General features: G+C 32.8%; 1 protein-coding gene across 1 annotated transcript in view; it reads right to left on the bottom strand.

The window, feature by feature from the left end:
• LOC126748218 (leucine-rich repeat-containing protein 15-like) overlaps positions 1 to 22,087 on the bottom strand; it is a 33,646-nt gene extending 11,559 nt beyond the window's left edge. The window contains exon 1 of the mRNA XM_050457301.1: positions 21,921 to 22,087. The gene's annotated coding sequence lies outside the window, so the exon portion shown is untranslated. The remainder of the gene's footprint in view (positions 1 to 21,920) is intronic.
• Between the last annotated feature and the right edge of the window lie 773 nt (positions 22,088 to 22,860).

Here is a 22,860-nt window from a genome sequence, read left to right as displayed (position 1 = left end):
TTGCAAAATTTTTAAATTTATTGAATCAACGCCCATTGCATTATAAAATTGTGTTTTTTTTGTACATTGGTTGGAGGTAGACTGTAAAAATGAGGTAAAATAATTGTATTTTTTTTGCGAAGTAATGTTAAGATCTTGCAGACTCCTCCAAAGTTTACAGGGGTTATTTTGTTGAGAAATATTTACTATATGTTTTTGCTTCTCTGTTCGTATATGATAGAGTGTAATTTCTTAAAATTTTGTAAAAATATAGTCTGCTTCTATTTTAGTTTTTTTATATTGTTGCCAGCTTTTATCCCTTAATTTTTGCAATTCTCAAATGTCTTGTGTTAACCATGGTGCCCTCGGTTTCGTAGCTCTAACTTGTCATAGCAGGACATGTTTGTCAAAAACAGCTATAATAAGTTCATTCAACGTCTGTATTTTCCTCTCAAGATTACGTTCCCAGAAAATTCTGTGCCAAGGAAGATTTTGTAAATCGGTTGTAAAATTATGCCAGTCAATGCCTTCGAAAGATCTATATACAAAAAAGTGAGATGGGGGCATTTTTAAATATATAGGAACATCGACAAAAACCAGATTATGGCCGCTAAGTCCATTAAAAGGAATAGTAGGGGAGACCGGTGTCGAAAGTAACACGACCGACAACAGCGGTTCAATTTTATGGAAACACGCGTATGGGCCAAAGCAAAATGCTGACCCGTAATTAGTTTGAATATATCTTTCGTGCGTGTCGTTCGTTCTGTAGGCAAATTTTAATAAACTGCCGAAAAAGTAAATAAACGTGTCGTCACATTTTTGTTTGTGAATCCCAAAGTGTTAAGATTGACAATATTTTAAGGTAAAGGTAGGCTTTGATAAAGCTTTTGCTTTATTTTTTAGTGGATAGCGGTCGGCTGTTTTTTCTTAAGTAGACAGAAATGTACATTGTATGTACAATTGTCGATTGTAACACGTACTAACTGTAACATGTTACAATTGATACCGTAGTACGTAATAAAATCAAAGTTGTTTTTTAACTTTATGCCGATTTTATTTATTTATCTGTTGACTCCTTATATGGCAAAATTATTTGTTGTCTTATTGTTATAAGCTAATACGACAACAAATAATTATCAAGTCTCTTTTAGAATATTTAACGACTTCTTTAAAAAATATTTTCTTCTTTATAGTCATAAAAAATGGTGAAACCGAGACCAAGAAAGACCGACAGGGGACTGATACCTAAAGTTATTTATGAAGAAGCAGCAAGAAAGGTTATTGATAATGAGCAGTCCGTCAGAAAAGTGGCTAAAAGTTATGGAATATGCCATGTTTCATTAAATCGCTTTGTAAATGCTCTACGTAATAATTTACAGCCTAAGGTAGGGTACAATCCTTACAACAGGGTATTTCCTGTTGAGCAAGAGTCACAGCTAGTCAAATACTGTGAAAAAACTGTCGATTTGTACTTTGACCTCACTACACGGGATCTTCGTAAACTAGCCTTTCAGTTTGCATCTGCCAATCGGCTTAACTCCTCAAAAATAGAATGAAGTAGAACAGGCTAGTGAAGATTGGCTTGTAGCTTTCCTGAGAAGAAATCCTCATTTAACACTTCGCACATCCCAAGCAACAAGTTTTGCGCGAGCCATGAATTTTAACAAAGAAAATGTCTCCAACTTTTTTGATAAACTGGCAACTGTCTTGGAAAGACACAATTTTGAGCCACAAAATATTTACAATATTGAGACTGGTGTGTCCACGGTGCAAAAGCCAACCAAGGTCATTGCAAAAAAAGGAACCAAGCAAGTAGGATCAGTAGCAAGTCAGGAGCGTGGAACACTTGTTACGCTGTGTGTGGCTGTAAACGCTGTTGGTAACGCAATTCCGCTAATGTTTGTATTTCCCCGGTTGCATTTCAAGGATCATTTTATTAGAAATGGACGATGCAAGAAAACGAGTTTCTTAACTTTATAAAACACTTTGTGAAACACGCTAAACCCAGCGAGACTAATAAAGTTTTGGTTTTATTAGACAATCACTCTTCACATGTATCCATTTCATTAATAGATTATTGCAGAACAAATTTCATAACATTTTTGTCTTTTCCACCACACACTTCCCACCGTCTCCAACCACTGGATCGTGGTGTATATGGTCCTTTTAAAAAGTATTTCAACAACTACGCCGATCAATAGATAAAGAACAATCCAGGAAAGCGTATGACAATATATGATTTCCCATCAATTGTTAAATCATCTTTACCTTTAGCCACTACACCAACAAATATTTTATCAGGATTTTCTTGCACCGGCATTTATCCCTTTAACCGTAGAATTTTTCAAGATTTAGCTTTTTTACCATCAACGGTAACTGATAGACCACTAGATGAAACCCTACAGCAAACTCAATCTATAACAAAATCACCTAGAGCTAAACCTGCTGAAATAGCTGAAAGTCAATTGGAACAATCAACGACAGAGACACTAATTCTTCACCTCAGCCAGGACCATCAACTATCAGGGACACCACTCCTTCGCCTCAACTACAACCGGTAGCATTTATTACACCTGATGTTCTAAAACATTTGCCCAAAGCCGATCTTTCTAAAGCGAAAAAAGGGGGTCGAATGAAAAGAAAAACTGCTATATTGACTGACACACCAGAAAAAAACTCTATTGAAGAACAAACTTTAAAGAAGAAAGTTTCAGTAAACCGGCAAATTGGCAAAGATCTGTTTAGTGTGTTCTGGATCATATTCATTAAGCTCAGAAGAATGGATACAATGTAGAACTTGCAGAGAATGGGCGCATTTAACCTGCACAGATAAAAACCTATTTTATGTTTGCGTAAACTGTAATTCTGATGATGAATTATAAAATTAATATTTTTATATTTCCTATTTTACGTAAAAAATAAACTTATTTTAAGGTGAAGTATTTTATTATAACCCCTTCTTTACTTTTTGCGTCAGTATAGATGGTTGTTACAATTAACACCATGCTTTACAACTGTTACAATGACACCAGATAGGTGCCAATTGTAACAGTTGTCATAGCCTCTTAAAAAGTGGTATAGTTTTATTTTAGTATAAATTTTATGAGTTTAAATTCCGACAAGTTTTATCGAATGTAGAACATATCCTTAGCAAAATAAATTTAGTTTTTTAGAGCGCAAGATTAACCAATGAAAAATAAAAAAGCATATTTTATTACAATTGACATCGGTCTCCCCTACCAAAGCTGCCTACAAAGTCTCTGTTATTAATAAAAATGGAGTCTATTAGCGTAATTGTGCTACTCGTTATTCGCGTTGGTTCTTCAATAATTTGGTCGAAACCATAGGCACTAAAGGTATTTAATACGGAGTTCTGCAGGTCAAGAAAATTGACATTAAGATTCCCCAAACATATAATGATATCAGAATAAAGAAAAATGTCGTTAATTATATTTTCAAAGTCGCCGATCATATTTTTAATGCTTGTATTAGGAGGGCTGTAAAATCCTCCTATAGTAATTTTATTATTTGGTAAAAAGACTTATTAAAAAATATTTTTGAGTTCTGCAGTGATTCTTGATTGGAAATTAAATTGCGCGACCTCAACATTCCATCCGTCCCTAATGTATGCTTCCATACCACGTCCCCGTCCAGTTCTATCTTTGTGTGTAAAATAATACTCTGGAATGTTAAGTAGATTGGCATTAACGTTTTGACTTAACCATGATTCAGTAATGATAAAGAAAGTCAATATTAAAATTAAATAAAACAAAATTCAAGATTAAGAATGTTCTAACTGTATGTAAGTGTGCAATATCAGAAAACTCTCTTAATTTAAAGGACAGTTGCTTAGTTGTTATGTAAAACAAGCCAAGAAATACAATTTTGAATAATAAAAGTTTGTACCTTTAAGTGTCTAATAGTAAACAGCTGTCAAATAGTATCCTATGAACTTAAATCACTCTCACATTCTATTTTTTTTTCTGTCCCGATATTTCAGCATAAACGACTTCATTGAAAGTCCACACCGGTTTCCGTATATCTCTCGAGCCATTTTAAACCATTTTAAATTTTCGGTTGTTAATATTTCCGTGAGTAATACACGCGTGCCTTTAAGTAGCTTTTTGTTGTTAAACACAGTATCATTATTATCGACATCATATTAACGACAGCAGTGTGAAATATCCGATGTATTGATGTTTAATTTTAAGTCGCTGTAAAGTATTTTAGCGGCATTTTCGAATTGGTTGTTTTCAATTTCATGTAAAAGGATACAGGTCGAGTTGTAATTAAGCTCCATATTGCGTAGTTTTCTATGGTGTTCTTCTGTCTTTGTTTGAAAAGAATTGACATTGCCTTGAATTAAATTTTCCAGCAATGTAGTGATTCATGCTTGAAAAGTGTTGATCTGCTTTTCAAGCTCGGCCAAGTTGCTATTTGTCTGTTGAACTCCGTTGACAGTTGTTCCATGCGGGTGTTTAGTTCTTTTATATTAGAAGCTGGTTTGGAAGCCATAATAGCGCAAAAAATACTTTCAAAACTTAGTGGGAAATACTTAAGGATCAAAAAGCACACTCTTAACTAATAAAATACTTTTTAAATATGTTAAAATTTAATCATTTTTGGAGCTGTCTGACACACGTCTAGCTAGAAATCAGCGCCATCTGTATCCTATATGCTATGTGAGTATGCCAGAAACAAATATGGTTTTAATTTTTTAGATTTATTTTTACTGATAATCAATTAATGTATCAGGACTGCTGTACTTAACATCAATATCAAATCAGTTATTGGTTTGTTAACTCTTTTAAGCGATTATAATAAATCTAGCGAGGGGAAATTGTAAAAAAAATGGGAAAAGAAATGCCTATTAATTTAGAAGGAATTTTGTGCTTCAGGTTGTGGAAATTAATTGCTTAATATATACAGGAGAGATTGTAGCTATTATCCAAAAAATAGCCGATAGCGGAACAGTAAACATCGCAGCTATGACCTGTAAGAGTCTGTTGATGATGAGTGAACCCATCAAAATGCATTACTATTGACAGAAGATTAGCATTTTCATTTGTGGAGAAAAGTCTTCCCGCGCTTCGTAATTCGCTATATTATAGTCATTTCACTTCAAGAATGGACTTCTACTTACAAATGGCCAATACGCTAAACTGTCATTTGGAACCTTCTCTTCTAACCTAAGAAACAATTGAAACAGCTAGTTCATGTTAATAATAAGGCAGTATTGGGGTTAAAAAGCATTGGACTGTACTAGAAATGGACATTTTTGCTTACACTGACATAGAAACAGAAACTAATGCTTACATATATTCAATATTGAACCTGCAATGAAGAATACAAATCTCACATCTACGAGCTGGAAAACTTGGCATTATATTTTCGTATTTATTTATTAGGGATTCATTTTAAATTAATATGGTAACTCACTCAAACTGTCAAAGAATAAAAAGGAATATTTGGGTTTTAATTCTGAGTATCGAAAAGGGTATGAAGAATTTTTCGAGAATGAAATATATTTAAAGATAAAATAGGGTATTAAGGATCATAAAATTATAAACAAAATTTTGAGAAGAAACAATAGTACTTTTCATATATAGAAAATTGAAAAACATACAATTTCTTTGATTAAACAACATAAAAAATGGATTTCTTGTTAACAGCAATTTCTATCATTATCTCATTCTGTACGTCCTAATGAGAAGTTGTGGGATTTTGTTTTTCATGCTCAGTCATAGAGTGGCCTAACAACTTGTAATAGCTTCTAGGCTTTGTAGCAAACTTTGCTTTACTTCGATGCAAATATAGCCAAAAGAATGCTAAGGAATTATCAGTTTTGGATTGAGAAAAATATAATAGTTAAATTAGCAAAAACAACATACATACTGCTACAAAGAAATTGTGTTTTTTAAATTATAATAATTTTTCCGATATGCCCTCTTTTCTCTCTAATTTCTATGTATTTATTGGTTTCTGTAAATGCGAACTAATAGAACAAAAAAATTAGCTGTAAGTTTAGTTTTATAAGTGTCCATCTCTAGGCGAGAATTTTCTGGCCAAGAATATTCTTTCTATTCTTACATCACTATGACCAGCAGTGCCATTTCGGGTCTGACAAAACCTTTTTAAAACTAAATCATTTCTTTCAAAAATGACAGTATTTCCCATTGATAAGAAACCCATCCACGTTCAGACAATCTTACATGCCAATTTTGGCAGCCCATTTTCAGTTTCTATTGACTAATTTAAACACTTGTTACTAAATGTTATTTCCTTTACCAAAAATCTATTTCTCTCTCTTTTTTCTCCATAAATAATTATATAGTCTCGAGACAACTAATATCTTTACATTATATCTAAGTATTTTAAATATGTCAAAGATTTTGACTTGCGACCAAAATATTAATTTTTAAGAAACGTTTTTTAAGCAAACGTTTTCCGAAATAGATATACGCCAACACCTTATTGTCAAAAGTGTATCCTGGAACCTCGCATGCTTATAGATTATGCTTAACAGTCAAACATATGATAAAGCGGACTATGCAAAACATTTCCTTGATAAAACTTTAAATTGAGTTGTTGAATATTTTCATTTCCTTTTGTTTTGTTTTAAATAGTTTTTTGTCTTGCTTACAAACTTCCGTTTTGTAATAGTATACTACAGGGTCTACATTTAATACCGCGGTGCTCGATTGGCACGTAATGTCTACGTTAATGACTAAATCTTAAAACGGAAAGAACCTTTAATAGGACGAATGTTAATTGAGTTAGAGGGGCTACTTTTTAAAATTAATTTGTTTGAGGGTGTCCCAAAAAAGCGTGGTACATAATTTGAATGTTTTAAATAGAACCACCTATATTTTTTTTCCGATATGGGAGTCTCATTTAACCCTACAATAGTTTTTCCCTAAAATGCGACGTTGCCTAGTTATTAAAAATATCACGAAAATCAATGTTTCACTTAAATTTTAATCTGTATCACCCAAACTAATTTTAAAAAGTAGCCCCTCTAACTTAATTAACATTCCCCTATTAAAGGTTTTTTCCGTTTCAAGGCTTAGCCGCAATCGAGCACCGCGATATTAAATTGCCATCTCCCTTGCCTTGCCACCCATTGCCTTCGGCGGTAGACATTGGTACAGTAGTAATAACTAAATCTTCGAACTTGCAATACCTTTATTTTTATATTTAACACTTTTCGGCTAATCTCCAACCGTTATCAAGTATAAACTAAAAACAGCTACAATTCTACGGGCTTATATGTATACTAATGATGTGCGCAGCCATGTGGAACATTTGGTCATGCGTAAAATGCATTATATCGTGAGTCCTGACAGTAGAGGTCTGCAGATGTTGGGAATTTCGAGACTGAGCTGGCTGAAGATTCCTTGATTTTGCACGAGATTATTTTGCTTTAAAATATTTTCTTTTTTTCCAGTGTTGTTTTCCTACATAACATTTTTCCTTCTGTCCCATGTATGTTGTGCCCGTTGGACCAAGTGTGTTCTGCCAGGAATTGCATGTGGAAACTTCTCCTGTTCGGCTCCACTTTTAGTGCTCTTTTTTCCTAACTTCCAAGGGTCGTTTTGTCTCGCCAATGTATAAGTCCCCGCATTCACATGGTGTTTGATATATACAGTTCTTGGTGTCCACTAGGCCTTCTGATCCGGTCTTCGACACTAAACCTCGTATGGTTGTATTTGACGTACAGACATTTTTCAAGTTAAACTTCCTAGCGATTCTCCTGATTTTATTATAATATTGTGAGCGGTATTTTTGCAAACATAAAACCATTTTTTTAAACTGGATGGAAAAGCTCCTACTATTAAATATATGCAGAAATAATTGCTTTTGGTCGTGCAAAACATCCAGGATATCCATACCACGGTTCGCTATTAATTTAGTTATTTATGATTTTAACCTATTATCAATTTTTTGTGTTGTCTATTGTTTTTAAAAATAAATAGAATTAAATTATGCACTTAAGTTTGCCTAAGTATACCTCTTTTTCATTATACTTTATTAAATTAATTAATAAATCTGTTCACTGCAACTTCCTCTTTTCTAAGGTCACATGTAAACCAAATAGTATATTAAAATATATTTCTCTTTTAATAAATCCTAGTCATTTAAATATTATAAACAAATAAGTTACTAACAATTAGTAACCAATACCATAAATTAATTAATATTCTAATGGTGCTTCCAGCAAGTTGCCTGTTTTTTTTTAATACGGACGCAGGTTGGCGTCTGTGACTCCACGATTGAATATTGAATAGTCAAAAAAATACTTTTGGGAGTTCTAAATATTAACAGTCTCTACATAGAAGTTAACTTTTAGATATATTGGCATCCTATGGTTTTGCATGCCGTATTAATGCTCCTACAAGATACAGTGGAGGAGGGTTCCGCTCTAAATTATTCTGTAAAATTGCTGAAAATATAGTATGTAGATTTTAATGGTTCATCTGACCACTCATCCCAATTGTTAATGCTTAAAGTACCGGGTGGTCATTTAAGCGAGGTAAGCGACTGTATCTCAGAAACTAATGAACGTAGAACCTTTAAAAAAAACGTTGTTCTAAAAGTGGCCCAAGAAATGCTGAAAAGTATTTTCAAGTTCATTGGTCAGCCGCTAAAGAGCGTTACAGCTACTTTAAAACTTAAGATTCTATTTTTTTCCAATAAATTTTCAATAACGGGCACCCGAAAATATTATCGTAATAATCTACAATACATTTCCACACAAAAAAGTTTTAACCACAAAAGTTGAGTTTATGTCACTTATTATTTGATATTGAAATTGCTCGAGAGAGTTTTTATCTTGAGTGAGAAAAGTAGCGTAAAGTGAAGCTCTGAGTAAATTTTTACACGCCTTTTGTTTAAAAGTTCCTTTATTGCTTTATTTTTATATCGAAAAAAATATTACTGTTAACTCTTGCTAAAATGCACTAGGGGGTATTGACTTGGGAGTTACCTACTTTATTCGACTTATTTATTTTAAAAATCTCAAACGGAATCATACAGGGTAATTCTTAACTTACACGCATAAACTTGAGAAATTATTGCTGATGACAAATAATGAAAAAAAAATTAGATTTTGAAATAATCTGTTTTTTGTTCGCAATTTATCAAGGTGGAATCATTTCAAGTGGAATTTTATTTGTAAGCTAACAAACAAGTTCAAATGATGTTTGTTATTTCTAGTATTACTTTGCTATCAGTTCTGATGGTATTTTGTTTTTTTTTTCACTCTTAAAATTAAAATTCTGTCGCAGACTTTTTCAAGTGAAGAACTTACGGACATGTTACTGGCATATGGGGAATCCCAACAAAACGTAGTTTGTTGCAGTTAATCTTTATGCTCAAAGGTTTCCCCATAGGTATCATCCGAGGCGTCAAGCTTTTTTACGTGTGGTACAGCCGAGCAAAGAAACTGGCAATTTGGACCAATACCGGGGCAATATGGGGGAGCCTATTAGACGCATTTTGAATCTGGGGCAAGTGATTTTAAATGTCATCAAAGAGCAGCCTGACATAAGCACTAGAACCATTTGTCATAGTCGTAGCTTAGCTACGACTATAGTCATAGCTTAACGAATTTTAAAGCAGCCGTTAAGCCGGCCGCACACCTAAGTTACAAATGTGGCGCCACATTTGTCCTTCGACATAATTTCGTTCAACATTTTGTACATTTGCCACAAATGCGGTACAAGCACGCACATGAGGGCTTAGTTCTGTTCCGCATTTGTACCCATGTCGTCGTCTTCTGATGACGATGATTGTATGATGTGGCAATTATTAAGTCAAAACCGAAGAAAACGTCAGTACTGGGTTTATACCTATAATAATGGTTGTTCCAAAAAGGGAAATTTTGAAGTATCAAAGCAATTATTAAATGATGATGAGAAATTTCAAGCTTACATTACAATGTTACCTTTTAAATGTTACCTGCAAAGTGTGGTCATATAATATTTCTCTACTTCTTGAATAAATAAAATGGTTTGTGTAATATGGTCCTTCATTTTTATTTCAAAACGTGACACGACACGCCGCAACAAATATCGGACAGGTTGATTATCCGGGGAGTAAACACAAATGCGGTGTGGCTTCAAATGCGGTTTGGTAGCAAATGCATCTTAGGTGTGTGGATCCAAATTAAATAACACGCACGCGTTAAATACTGTCCGATACATTTGTGGAAAAGCATTTGTGGCGCAACATTTGTATCGTAGATGTGCGGCCTGCTTTACTGTATTCATTTAACGTGCGACGCGACAGGTACACGCTTTACTTCCAAAGGGATTATCCGCCTCGATTAAACTTTTGCGAGTGGTTGTTACATCAGCAGGAGTTAAACCAAAACTTTACCATGAGCATTTAGTTACGGGTGAAGCAAATATCACACGCAATGTTATTCACAAGTTTCACAACACGCATGATTGAGAAATCGGGATGTTATTCGGCGAACACACTTTAAACAATGATTGTCACTGAATGTGTGGGCTGGAATTGTGAACAGAATACTTACTGACCCTTTCATTTTGGATAACTAGTGCTCTTTATTTAAAATTTCTGTGACATAATTTACCGATACTCCTTGAAAAAGCTCCTTTTAACGTTAGACTGCATTTGTGATTTCTTCACGATGGTGCTCCACCACATTTTGGGGAACGAGTGTGAGAGCATTTGGATCAAACATTTTCCGAATGATATTAAGTAATATATGTTAAGAGTCACCCTGTATATTTTCGTTATTAAAAGCAGGGAACAAAGCTGGACAGGCTGATGCAAACCGAATATTATATATTAGGGAAGTTATTAAAAGAAGTGTGACCATTAGAAAAATGAAAGTTACAAAAGTTGTCGTAAATTACCAATACTTCAGTCGAGTTGACAAAACCTACGGTTAAATGAAAATTGACGTAAAGAAAGAAACTCAGCATACGCATAGCTTTTCTGGAATACGCGAGGCGGCGCTGATTTATAAAGGGTGTTTCGATAAAAACGCAAGATTTGAATTGCACACTATGTTTGAGGCATAATGTTGCATGATTATGACGTCACAGATCGACAGTTGACAGATGGGAGTAAGCAAATGGAGCATTACACGGTAGAACACCGCGCCCGGATTATCAAAATGGTGAAAGTTTATTTGCCACTATTCGTAAAGTGCAAATATTGGTTAGTCGATTGTTCGGTCGAAATAATGTTCCTTAATTCATCTACTGTAAAAAGAATAATCAAAAAATTTACATCCTTATGATGTCGTTTTTCACCAAGCCTTAACGGCTACGCATTTCGATAGGCGCCTTGATTGTCATTGGTCTTTGGGCATGGTTAACGAAAACCCTTAATTTCTATCCAGAAATCTTTAGACAGACAAGGCTGCTTTTAATAGCAATGGTAAATTGCAATAATATAATATTGGTCTGTCAAAAATCGCCATTGGGTGCAAGAAGTTCAGCATTAAGGACGCTAGAGTGTAAACATATGGTGTGATATTACCTATAGAAAAGAGTAAAAGATCTTGTTTTTCACTCTACGTCTACTACCAGGAAAATATTATCCTCAATTCAAAATGCAATTCACAGCTAGCCTAAAGAGTAAATTGGATATGTCATTTTATCTACAAGAGAAAGAGTACAGCTATGTATTGAACATAATAGCGAAGACACTAGAGAGGGACAATCGCCTTTTTCACGATTTCTTTTGAAAGAATTCGTTAAATTAAAAAATTGGTGTGGTGGATGGTTTCCGATTAATATTTCTGGTCTAAAAATGATTAAGATTTATTATGGTAAAGCCAACATTATTTATCATATATAGAATGATATTCTTTTTACATTCCTATCTTAACTTTTTAGAATCTATTTGGTGCATACATTTTAAGTTACACCTAAACCAAAAAAATTTGAATTAACGTTAAAAACTAACATTAAAGAATTGACAGTCCACAACCGCTCCAGGTCAAGAAAATTTCTTTAGTCAAGTATTTTTCATCAACCGTGGGAGTAAAGTATGAATTTTATATAAAATCTAGAAATAAAATAATATATAGAGTATTCTGTTTAAAATAAACAAGTTGATATTGGGCAAGCAATACCACGCGCCTAATAGATCGGTTTGATGGTATAAATACATGTATAAGCTGCCTGGCGGTTTTATATATTTATTAAACTTACTTTTCAGAAATGTAATTAAACTTACTTTTTAGAAAAGCTAGTATCCCGAGTTTATTTCTTGCAAGCACATATTTATTTAAGCACGAGTTTTCTTAACTCGCAGGCAACTGTATTGTTGGACAATGCGGACTGCTGTATTACACCCGTAGTCAGATGGCATGGTGGAATGAATTGGACCATTAATCAATGTCTGGCCAAAATAGTCTCTAGCTATCACAGAGACTGGGATCGATTTCTTTATTGGTTTTTGCTGGCTTCTCGATCGGTTCTCCATAAAAAGCACATGCTCGAAAAGTTTGGTTGCCCGCGAGGAACTAATATTGCCGGGAAGCACTACATCAGTGAGCTGCGTAGGAGAATGGATGTCATGCATAATCAAGTACGCATTTCCATTAAAAATGCCAGCGATCGGATGTCCTTTATGCATATGATATCAATGACAGAGGTGACTTAGTTTGACTTTATGACCTTAATAGACGGAAGGGTCTAGGGAAAGTGCTGGAAGCCATGACTAATGTTCTTTACAGAATACAAAACGCTACAATATTTTATTTATTGCTGGTTATATATTTGCTTCATTTCTTGTTTGTTTAACTGCACCCTGTTTGAACCCTTTTTAAAGGTTTGTTTTTAGTCTGTTATAAGCTTTAGAGAATGTCCGTCTGCTACTTGATAAATGTTTATGTTTAAAGGCATGATAAGTGGATAAGCTATGGTGAAGAACGTGATTTGATATTTTTGTTGAGGACGCGTTTAAATTTAGAACAAATATTAATTACCTAAATAGGATCTGATGTATTTATTTTTACCTTTTGTATATGATACCATCACAACAATTGTTCAAAATGTCTTCCTCCAACCACAATACACCGATTTAAACGCCGCACATGATTTCGGCGGACTACACTAAAAATTTGATTCTCGTTTTGAATGATTTCAAATGCTGCTGTTATTCGTCCAATTAAGTCTAGCTCTGATTCTACTGGAGTTTCGTAGACTAAAGACTTTACATTTTCTTCGTCCCAAACATGGCTATTCCTACTATTAAAAATACCGTCTCTTGTGAAAGAGGCTTCATCGGTCCACAAAACATATCGTAAAAAATTTGGTTGTGTAATGATGTGATCCAGAAGCCATCGACAAAATTCGGTTTCTAGGATGATAATCGGCTGCAGTCGTACCTTCAACTTTCTGGAAGTGGTAAGGATGGAGTTGTTGCTCGTGTAGTACCCGCCAGATAGAAGCGTTACTCGTATTCATATTCTTAGCGACGCCACATGTGCTATTTGATGGTTCATCGGTAGCTCGCTGAAGCACCTCTTCTTCAAATTCGACCGTTCTTACGGTTCAAGCAACACCAGTATCATGCATCTTGGTCTTAAACATGCCTGTCTCAGCGAGCCGCCGGTGAACCGTAATAATTTTTTTGTATCCAGGATGCTGTCGTTCGGGATAACGTTCATGATACAACCGCGATGCTGCTCGTGCATTGCAGATTGTTGCTCCGTATGCCAAATGCATATCCGCCAATTCTTTATTGGTAAAGTTTTCCATTAGCAATAAATGTTTAAAAATTGTAAGCTATAAAATTTTTAAACATGACATTGAGACTTGACATTGATAAGCGTTGATTTTAAATAATTTTTGTTATGGTATCATGTACAAAAGGTGAAAATAAATGCAGGAGATCCTATTTAGGTAATTAATGTTTTTTATAAATTTTAACGCGTCTTAGGACCGTAGTGGCGTAGTGACACATTTCCGGACATGGGTTTTTCAAAATAAAAATTTTATTTTACTCAAATGGATTCTTCTGTTGCACTGAACAACCCCCAGAAGTTTCATCCCATAGTTCTGAAACACCCTGTATATATACACATATTTTAATATTTTAAATAATGTTAATAGATTATTCTCAAATAATAAGAGCTCATTATTTATTGTTAAAAATTAATTAAATAGTTTAAAAACGATTAATTTTAAATACAGTTCAAAGTCTTTGGGTTATTTCCAGTTTTTTTTTTAACTTTTAAAGCCATTTTAAATATTTTACAAGCCTCCCAATTTGTATTTACAACATTAACATATTTTTAAAAATATAAGGAAGATGGCTTAAACATGTGTTTTTTTATGAACGTTTTAAGACCACACAATTAGTATTTATTTAAAAGCATTTCTGAAAAATCCGCATAATTTCATTATTTATTACACCGTAATTTATAATATAACAATCCGCAACGCTGCTTTGCTGCTGGGTTGGAAATAAACGGAGAAAATACGTATAATGTCGACATTATAATATGACAGTATTTTAATTTTTCAAATACTTAAATCCCGATGGTAAAATTGAATTAATTCAACAAAATCCAAAATTTAGACAAAGATTTAGATTGACAAACCGCACTTTCTTAATATGAGAAAATTCTTGAAAACTATGTTTTACTTTACACCTGAAATATGAAGTCATTAATTGGCGTATTTTTCGAAAATGATCAAAAGTCGATCAGGATGTGTGATATTAATATGATATAAAAATTATTGTTTTTACATTCAAAAAGGAAATACATATTATTGATAGGACTATTGTAATGCTTTTAGAAATTGCAAGTAAAATTATCATCGTTATAAGTAACTGTTTTGGATGTCCAGATATTATTATATTGTATGAATTATTATAAATGTTCTTTACCGCCAAATTTTTTATTTGGATTTTAACAACGTTAAAAAAACAAATAACTATTAGTATAAGTAGCCAAAATGTCCCAATTGATGTCATCGGAATAACGTTGTCATTTGATTTTACTATGTTAACTATTAAACTTTATAATTCTGGGCGGGGTTTATAGTGATTCATAATAAAATGAAATTTGATTACACATTTTTTTAGTGTAATGAAATTTTATTTTTAGGCTGAACATTATAGACATAGGGAATTCCAATACATTAATTTGTATTTTTTGGCAATCTACTAACGTCATTACTATATTTGTATTCATAAGGCAAAATAGAAACCCTCTCGCTGAAGTTCATACTGTATAATTTTCAATAAGGGATTAAACGATGACGTTGATTTAATCTTTCGATTTGACTTTGACCTTCTTCTTAAGGTCATTGTTTTGTTTAATTTATGTTATGCCATCAAATTAGATTAAAGTGTGAGAAGTGTAATATATTTTCAGTATTCTAATATTTGCCATACAAGGTGAAACTTGACTTAAGTACTATGAGACTGACTAACTGATTTTAGATAACGCTGCTCCTAATGGAATAAAGTATTTAGATGTAAATCTCCGTGAAACAGATTAATGGACCATTTTCTATAGAATATAGAACCTTACAAGGTAAGTTTATTTGAACCTACTATAAAGTCAAACTGAACCAGGCAGCAAGAATTTGTTGGTGAAAATCAGGAAATAAGATGGTATCAAATGGATGCTTACTAGGCTATGACACCAAATTTTTTGGGTAGACTTCTCACATTTCTTTTTATCTCTTGTCTTATTTCTCAAAATCAACTGACTAATACTAGAAGCAGATTTTATGATTTGAGGGAATCACAGTCTAATTGCGATGTAATTAAAAAGTCTTTTTGAGAATATTTGCGGGTTATCAGTTTATATAATTGAGGCACGTGTTAATTGTTTGAAGGGAATATATAATGAATATAAAATATAAATATAATATGAATATAATGATTAAGGAAATATATAATGACTAGTGTTTAAAGTAAGCATACTACATGGCGGCGCCACAGTTGTATTTTACCTAGTTAATTACACCCACACTTCTGAATATGTTTAAACAAAAAAAAAATTAAAAATATTTCCACCTGTGCTATTTTTTGTTTTGTCAATGTCGGGATTTGCTCTTATTTATTTTATTATCTAAAATATGAACATTGCATGATTTTGCCATCATTTTAAAAGTTTGGAGATGACTCATTTAAACTTGGCATTTAAAATTATCGCCTCTTCTAAAAATTATATAATATAATATTAATATAAAATGAACGTGAAATTTTCTGTATTCAAGCTAATGACGCATTTCTTAATATATGTAATGTACAGAAACGCCAATAGAATATCATACATTGAGACTTATTCATATGATTAAGGACTAATGTAATCAAAACTCACAGGCAACTATGCAATTGATTTTTTAGTTCTTACTTTAATAGTTTGGTTTTTTTTTGACATATTGCATATTGAATATCACACATGAAAATGGTTTTGGAGGCACCGAAAAAAAGGCGTTTTATTTTGAGACTAAAAAGTTGTTTTCAAGATAAATTAAGTTTATTATTTATTGGATATTCCTTTGAACATATCTTATTACATTCACATTACATGATTTTTTGCTAAAATTAAATATAAAATTTAAATTTTTCAAGGCGTATTTGGTAAACTGAAAAATTTATTCAGTAAAATTTTTGTTGCCAGTGTAGTGAGAATATTTTTAAATTGTGCATGCAACATAGTCAGTATACAAAGACAACATCTTGATCGTGAAACACAAGCTCGGAACTGTGTTTCTATGATACAGAGTCGTATAAACACAAGCATGCGTGGTGTCCGCAGAAGCTGTAAATTCTACCGAAATATTTAAGAGCACTATAGGAAGATTGTGGCAGAGATTTAAAGAGACCGGTGATGTGAGAGAAAGACATACTGGTCCAACAAGAGCCATAGAACCTATAGATGCTAAGTTTATTCGCCTTTAGGCAGGTTTTTATGACCGAATGCATCAGTGCATTCGTTGTAAGAGAAGGAATGGTACTATTGAAGATCATCTGACGAAGGACACAAAACAAAAAATTGGAAACTCAGCAGTACATAAGCAACATATCGTCCCCAAGACGCTACCCTGTGGCATACTTTCAGGTGTATCTTTAAAAGAGCGGTTTCTCTCATTGAAAATCTGATTGGCTAACTGGTTAAGTTTAATTAACTGCGAGGTAATCAATCAGTGGTACGGTAATAATTTTTTTAAATATTTTAGAGATAGTACACCATAACAAATAGGGCAATATTTAGGTACGATACTCGGCTTATAATAATAATATCTTATAATAATAATAACTTATAATAATAATAATATCTCCCTGGAATCGATATTATATTGCCTTTTTTCCATATATTGAAAAACATAGTGGAGCTTAGAGATTTATACATTAGATATGTTAAGTAGGGTGACAAAAATGGAATAACCCGAAACTTAATGTTCGACGAACTATCGTTCTCTTGAACATAAGATTTATTACGATACAGATCAAGTACATCTGACTCATGATCACTGGGATTTACGTAGTCATCCTGTAGTAAAGTGTTGATTAAATATGTCTGAAATATTCTATGGATAAGCAAGATTAGGTTTAGACTGCATTTTTAAATATTTAATAAAGTCTGACATATCTTTATAATTGAAATAGGTTCTTTTTTTGTTTCTTATGGCCGTTGCTACAAAGTTTCCTACATATTTATGGAGAAATATATACAGGAATGATTATTCCTGGTGACTTTAGTTTTTACTCTTTCATACTCATATAATGTCTTCTTCTTGAGTTTTATGAGCATCCTTAACCGCTAGCCAAGGCGCGGGTTTGTGTAAGTCACTTGGCTAAAGGAATCACAAGGGATATATCGTAATCAAAAAGGCTAAAATAATAATTATAAGTAGAATATTTAAACTTTGTGCTTTTATTGGGCTTACATACAGGGTGACGCACCGAAAACTTTAGACCCCGAATTTTTCCGAGATTCATAAAAAATCAAAAAACTCTCGCATTTGTCGATTTTTGATTTTAGGGGGATGACATAATCTCGCATTTATAAACCTGTACCATCAACGAGTACATTCTACGAGAGGGTGACAGCTACTTTTAACATTTGATGATAACATGATACCTCAATTTTAAGCTCTTTTTATGTGGTTTATAATGGCAAAGTTTTAATTTGCTGTTTTCATATTCTGTGATATCATAGCTTGTCAACATTAAAAAAAAAGGATTTTGTTTTTATTTATCAATTTAATACCCTTAAGAATAATAGCGTTTCAGCATGGGTATTAAATGATACTCAAAAGACCTTTCAAATAAATTATTAGTTCAAAATTTTTAAAAGGCCCCGTCTACTGCAGAGAAAACTGACCTTTTTTAAAAATTATTAAATGATAAAAGTTTATGTTTTATATTTGAATCCTGATTTAAAAAAATATTTAAATGAGTTTTAAAATTGAAAGTGATTTTATATTATCACTTTCATTACTAAATAATAACATACAGAATAGGAACCGAAATTATGTATTTCATTTTTGTTTAATGAATGACTAAATGAAAAGTGTCAGATACTTACAAACAATTATATTACCAATAAATACAGTATTGTGTATAAATATAGCAACAAGCGATGTTTTCAAAAATATTATTTGCTCCTTTATTTATGCCATATTATTTCTTTACTTTTAAGTACACGCCTCTGTATTATTTATAAATATACCGAGATATCATAAGAATGCCAATGCAGAGTAAGGAACTTCATGTTTGTTTATTTAGACAATGTGCATAAATATAGCAACATTCTTGTTTCGCATTTATTTTATCAGTTAAATATCGATTTAACTGCTGTAAAGTTGTTATTTTTGAATCTCAGAATTAACTTAAAATGGGTCGCTCAAAAACCGTCTCTGGTGATGTAAGAAAAATCATTGTGGAGCATTACAAAAATGGTGTTAGGCAGAGTGACATTGCAAGAAGCTTACGGCTTCACAGGTCAATCGTATCCAGAGTTTGCAAAAAATTTCGCCTTACTGGAACAGCTAGCTGCACCGGCGCCCATTCCTAGTAGACCCAGAAAAACAAATTTGAGGATGAATAGGCAGCTGCTACGAATTTCCAAAGAAAATTCTTTTTTGTCTTCTTCCCAAATTTTGGCAAAATTAAAAGAGGGTGGAGGAGTAAACCTCAGTTCCAGTACCGTAAGGAGAAGATTACTGGATGCCAACTTACCTGCTCGTCGCCCCGCCAAAAAACCGTTACTCTCAAAGAAGAACGTCAAGGCTGGTTTTCACTTTGCCCAATCTCATGTCCACTGGTCTGTAGCTGATTGGAAGAAAGTCGTATTTAGTGATGAATCTAAATATAATTTATTGAGAACTGATGGAGTGATGTACGTCAGACGCCCCAGTGAACAAAGATTAAACAAAAAGTACATTTGCCCCACAGTTAAACATGAAGGGGGAAATATTCTTGTATGGGGATGTTTCTCGGCGCGTGGCATGGGACCCATAGTAAGAATAGTGGGCAAAATGGATCGTTTCATGTACAAAGGCATTCTGCAAACACATTTAGTGCCATATATGGATGAAGTCATGCCAGTAACAGCCATATTTCAGCATGACAACGATCCAAAACATGCTTCTCAATTTGTTAAAAGGTGGCTATCCGATGAAAAAATAAATGTAATGGTCTGGCCATCTCAATCGCCAGACCTAAACCCTATAGAGAATTTATGGCATTACATTGACACCAAAATCAGGCACCTAACATGCTCTAATACAAATATTCTCTTTGAAATAGTGGAAAAAGCTTGGAAAGAAGTAAACAATGACTATATTATGAAATTAATTGAGTCCATGCCAAGACGATGTGCAGATGTTATAAAGGGGAAGGGGTACTACACGAAATATTGAATTGATTTTAATTTAGTTGGGTTATATTTCTTTTAGAATCAAAACTATTTTTTGTTGCTATATTTTTGAATAATAAATTTGCATAAAACAATTTGATGTTTTATTTATTGAGATACAAAAAATAGACACTGTTAATATTTCAGCTGGCTCAATAGTAGTTTCCAGGAACTCAGTGTAGATTTTCCCAGTTAAATTTCCAGGAAAAAAATATGGCCCAATAATGCGGATTCCGAAAATTCCATCCCATACATTTAATTTTTCAAGATATTGAGTATGTACTTTCCTAAATAATCTAGGGTTGAAATGCAATTGGTCTGTTCACTATACCAATAAGAAAAAAGCTGCAGTCATCTGAATAACAAACATTCAAAATAAATTCTGGGTTGCCAATGATTCATTCACTTATAGTTTCGCATAACTGTAAATGCCGGTCATTACATTCTCGTTAAGTTTCGGGACTAGCTAATTTTGTAGGGATAAAACCTGTTTTTTTATATCCTCTGGACACTTATACGTGAAACATCTCATATTTTTCTCACTTTCCTTGTACTGAGTGTGATATATGACCCAAAACTGCAACTTCTACAGCTTCATTTAGGAGTGGATTTATTACATTTCTAGGTCTGTTTGCAACTGACCCTGTTTAACGAAATTTTGCCACTAAATTTATAATGTACGTATAGGATAAGTGTGCACTTGGATGCAATTCATTGTAGGACAATGCAGTTGCTCTATCACAATCGTTAGTTCTAAAGAAAACGGAAATAATTTCAACTCTCTCTTGAAACGTCATTGAAAACTCATTTTTACCTAATTATTGCACAAAACCTAAAATTCTCATACAGTGAATTTAACCGATACCAAAGGTAGACTAATAACTAGCAATATTTTGTATAGCATAGGAACATTCCGACACTCCAAAGTACTATTGTAATAATATTTGGTGTTATTTTGTGTATTAAGATTACTAAGCATAAATGTATGGATACTGAGTACAGTAAATAAAAATTGACAAATTTGTTTAACATGAGCTTTGTAAGAAAATGTGAGAAATGTATTCCTAAAAAGAGTTTATTTAACTGAATACATACAAAACTTTTTTTTGCCTTTAAATGATCAAACTTTGAACAGACTGTTGCATAAGTTATTAAAATCACGACAAGTTAAATCCACTAATAATATTGTATACCTATGAATATAATTCTTAAAAAATTCTAAAGAATAACTTATCCAGTGACACACTTACTATTTACTTCATACCACACGTTTTTAAAGATGTTCTGGTTGTTAATTGTATACCGTGTAATTTGATATGAAACTTGTAAATAAGTTTTAAATAAATTTAGATAAACATAAAAAAACATTCGATAAGAAGCTAGAATTATATGTACTAATTTACTGGTGCTAAATTTTAAACAGTCTAATAAGTAAATGTAGGTCTGACAATAAATATAATAATTTTGATGTGCGATTTTTTAAGAATTCTTGTTTCATATACCACCACATGGTACAATTTTATTAATAATTAGTATTACTTATAAATTTATCTATGGGAAGATATACGTGCGTAAATACCTTCACCTTTATGAGGTAAAACAGTAGCACTCATACTAAGTAAATCATTGCCACATATAAAAAACATCAAATAAACTGTAATATCTAATTGAGAAATATAATTGTCAGGCGATTCAAAAGTGGATACATTCGATAGCATAACAGGTTAAGTACCTTAGAACTACCTTTGAGATTAAATGAAGACCAATGTTTCCTTTGTCTGGTCAAGAAAATATAATTTTGTATTTATTTTCTTTTCGGACTATTGCAATTACTTAAATTTACTTTGGAGAATTTAAAAAATGATGTAAAAAATCAAAATAATTGAAAATTTAACGATCATAGCCACCTTATCTAGCTTTGTGACAATATAATTTTAAGGAAGTAACCTTTCGTTCTTGTTAGGGTATCTTGTGTTTAATAATTTTTACGTACAGTATCCACTTCTTTCGATCAATATTTAGGCTTAACCAACTAAAACATTGTAAATATAAAAAAGGTACTTACTTTAATTTCTAATGCGTTTTAGCAAAGTATATATAAGTAGATAAAGCACAATTTTTTTGCGCCGTAGCACAAAAACAACACTTCGAATAAAATTAATGGAACTGAAAGGTATACCTGAGCAGGTAAAATGTCGGGTCTAGTTCGGTCGGTACCGCCTAAAAGATTACTGTAGTACGAGGAACCGATACCAGATGGTACTAGTTGTTCATTTCTTTTAAACGCATATACATATCAATCAATAAACTTACTCAAGGAAACTGTGTCGTACTATTCATACCGTTTAACCTAATTTAGTTTAAATAAAAGAGAATAGAGGGCACCAATTAAATTGTCTTGCTAATTTTTTTTAAATAAATAAAATATACTGCACAGGGTGGTTACTATTTTTTTATAAAGCAACGTTACAACACGGGTACTTAAGATGAAGTAAAAAAATATGTTTTCATTGTTGTGATATTTATTTTAGTTTCTAAGATAAGGTAAGGTGGGGTAAGTGCAAAAAGCGGGAAAATGCAACCACGCAAGCCACACACAAAGCTAGTATATTTCAGCCAGTAAAACCAGCGCCATTTGGTTCCTAACGTGAACCTAAAAGCTCATCATAAAGACCGAATCCTTATAGTAATGCATCTATTGTTTATACGTCTTAGTTTCAAGCTAAGCGCGAGAGACTGCATTAACGCGAAGCACGTGTATTTTTAATTTGCTGGCTTTTGCCGAAAAACTTTGAAGGTAAGTATTTTATTGTAGGTAAAATAATAGGGTATAAGGGTATTATTTATGAAGTGTATTGTTTTAAATAAGTATCGCCAATTATTTTTTGTTTGTTTACATGATTGCACTTGCCTCGTCGAAAATCGACCGTGGGGCAAGTGCAACCACATATTGTAGAGAAAGTGCAATAATTAGGTTGCATTTTCCCGATATACAACTATCATTT

Source organism: Anthonomus grandis, chromosome 22 (assembly GCF_022605725.1).
Source record: "Anthonomus grandis grandis chromosome 22, icAntGran1.3, whole genome shotgun sequence".
In the NCBI taxonomy this organism is placed as follows: Eukaryota; Metazoa; Arthropoda; class Insecta; order Coleoptera; family Curculionidae; genus Anthonomus; species Anthonomus grandis.
Note: the sequence above shows the minus strand (reverse complement) of the source record. Positions and strands in the feature narration are given on the sequence as shown.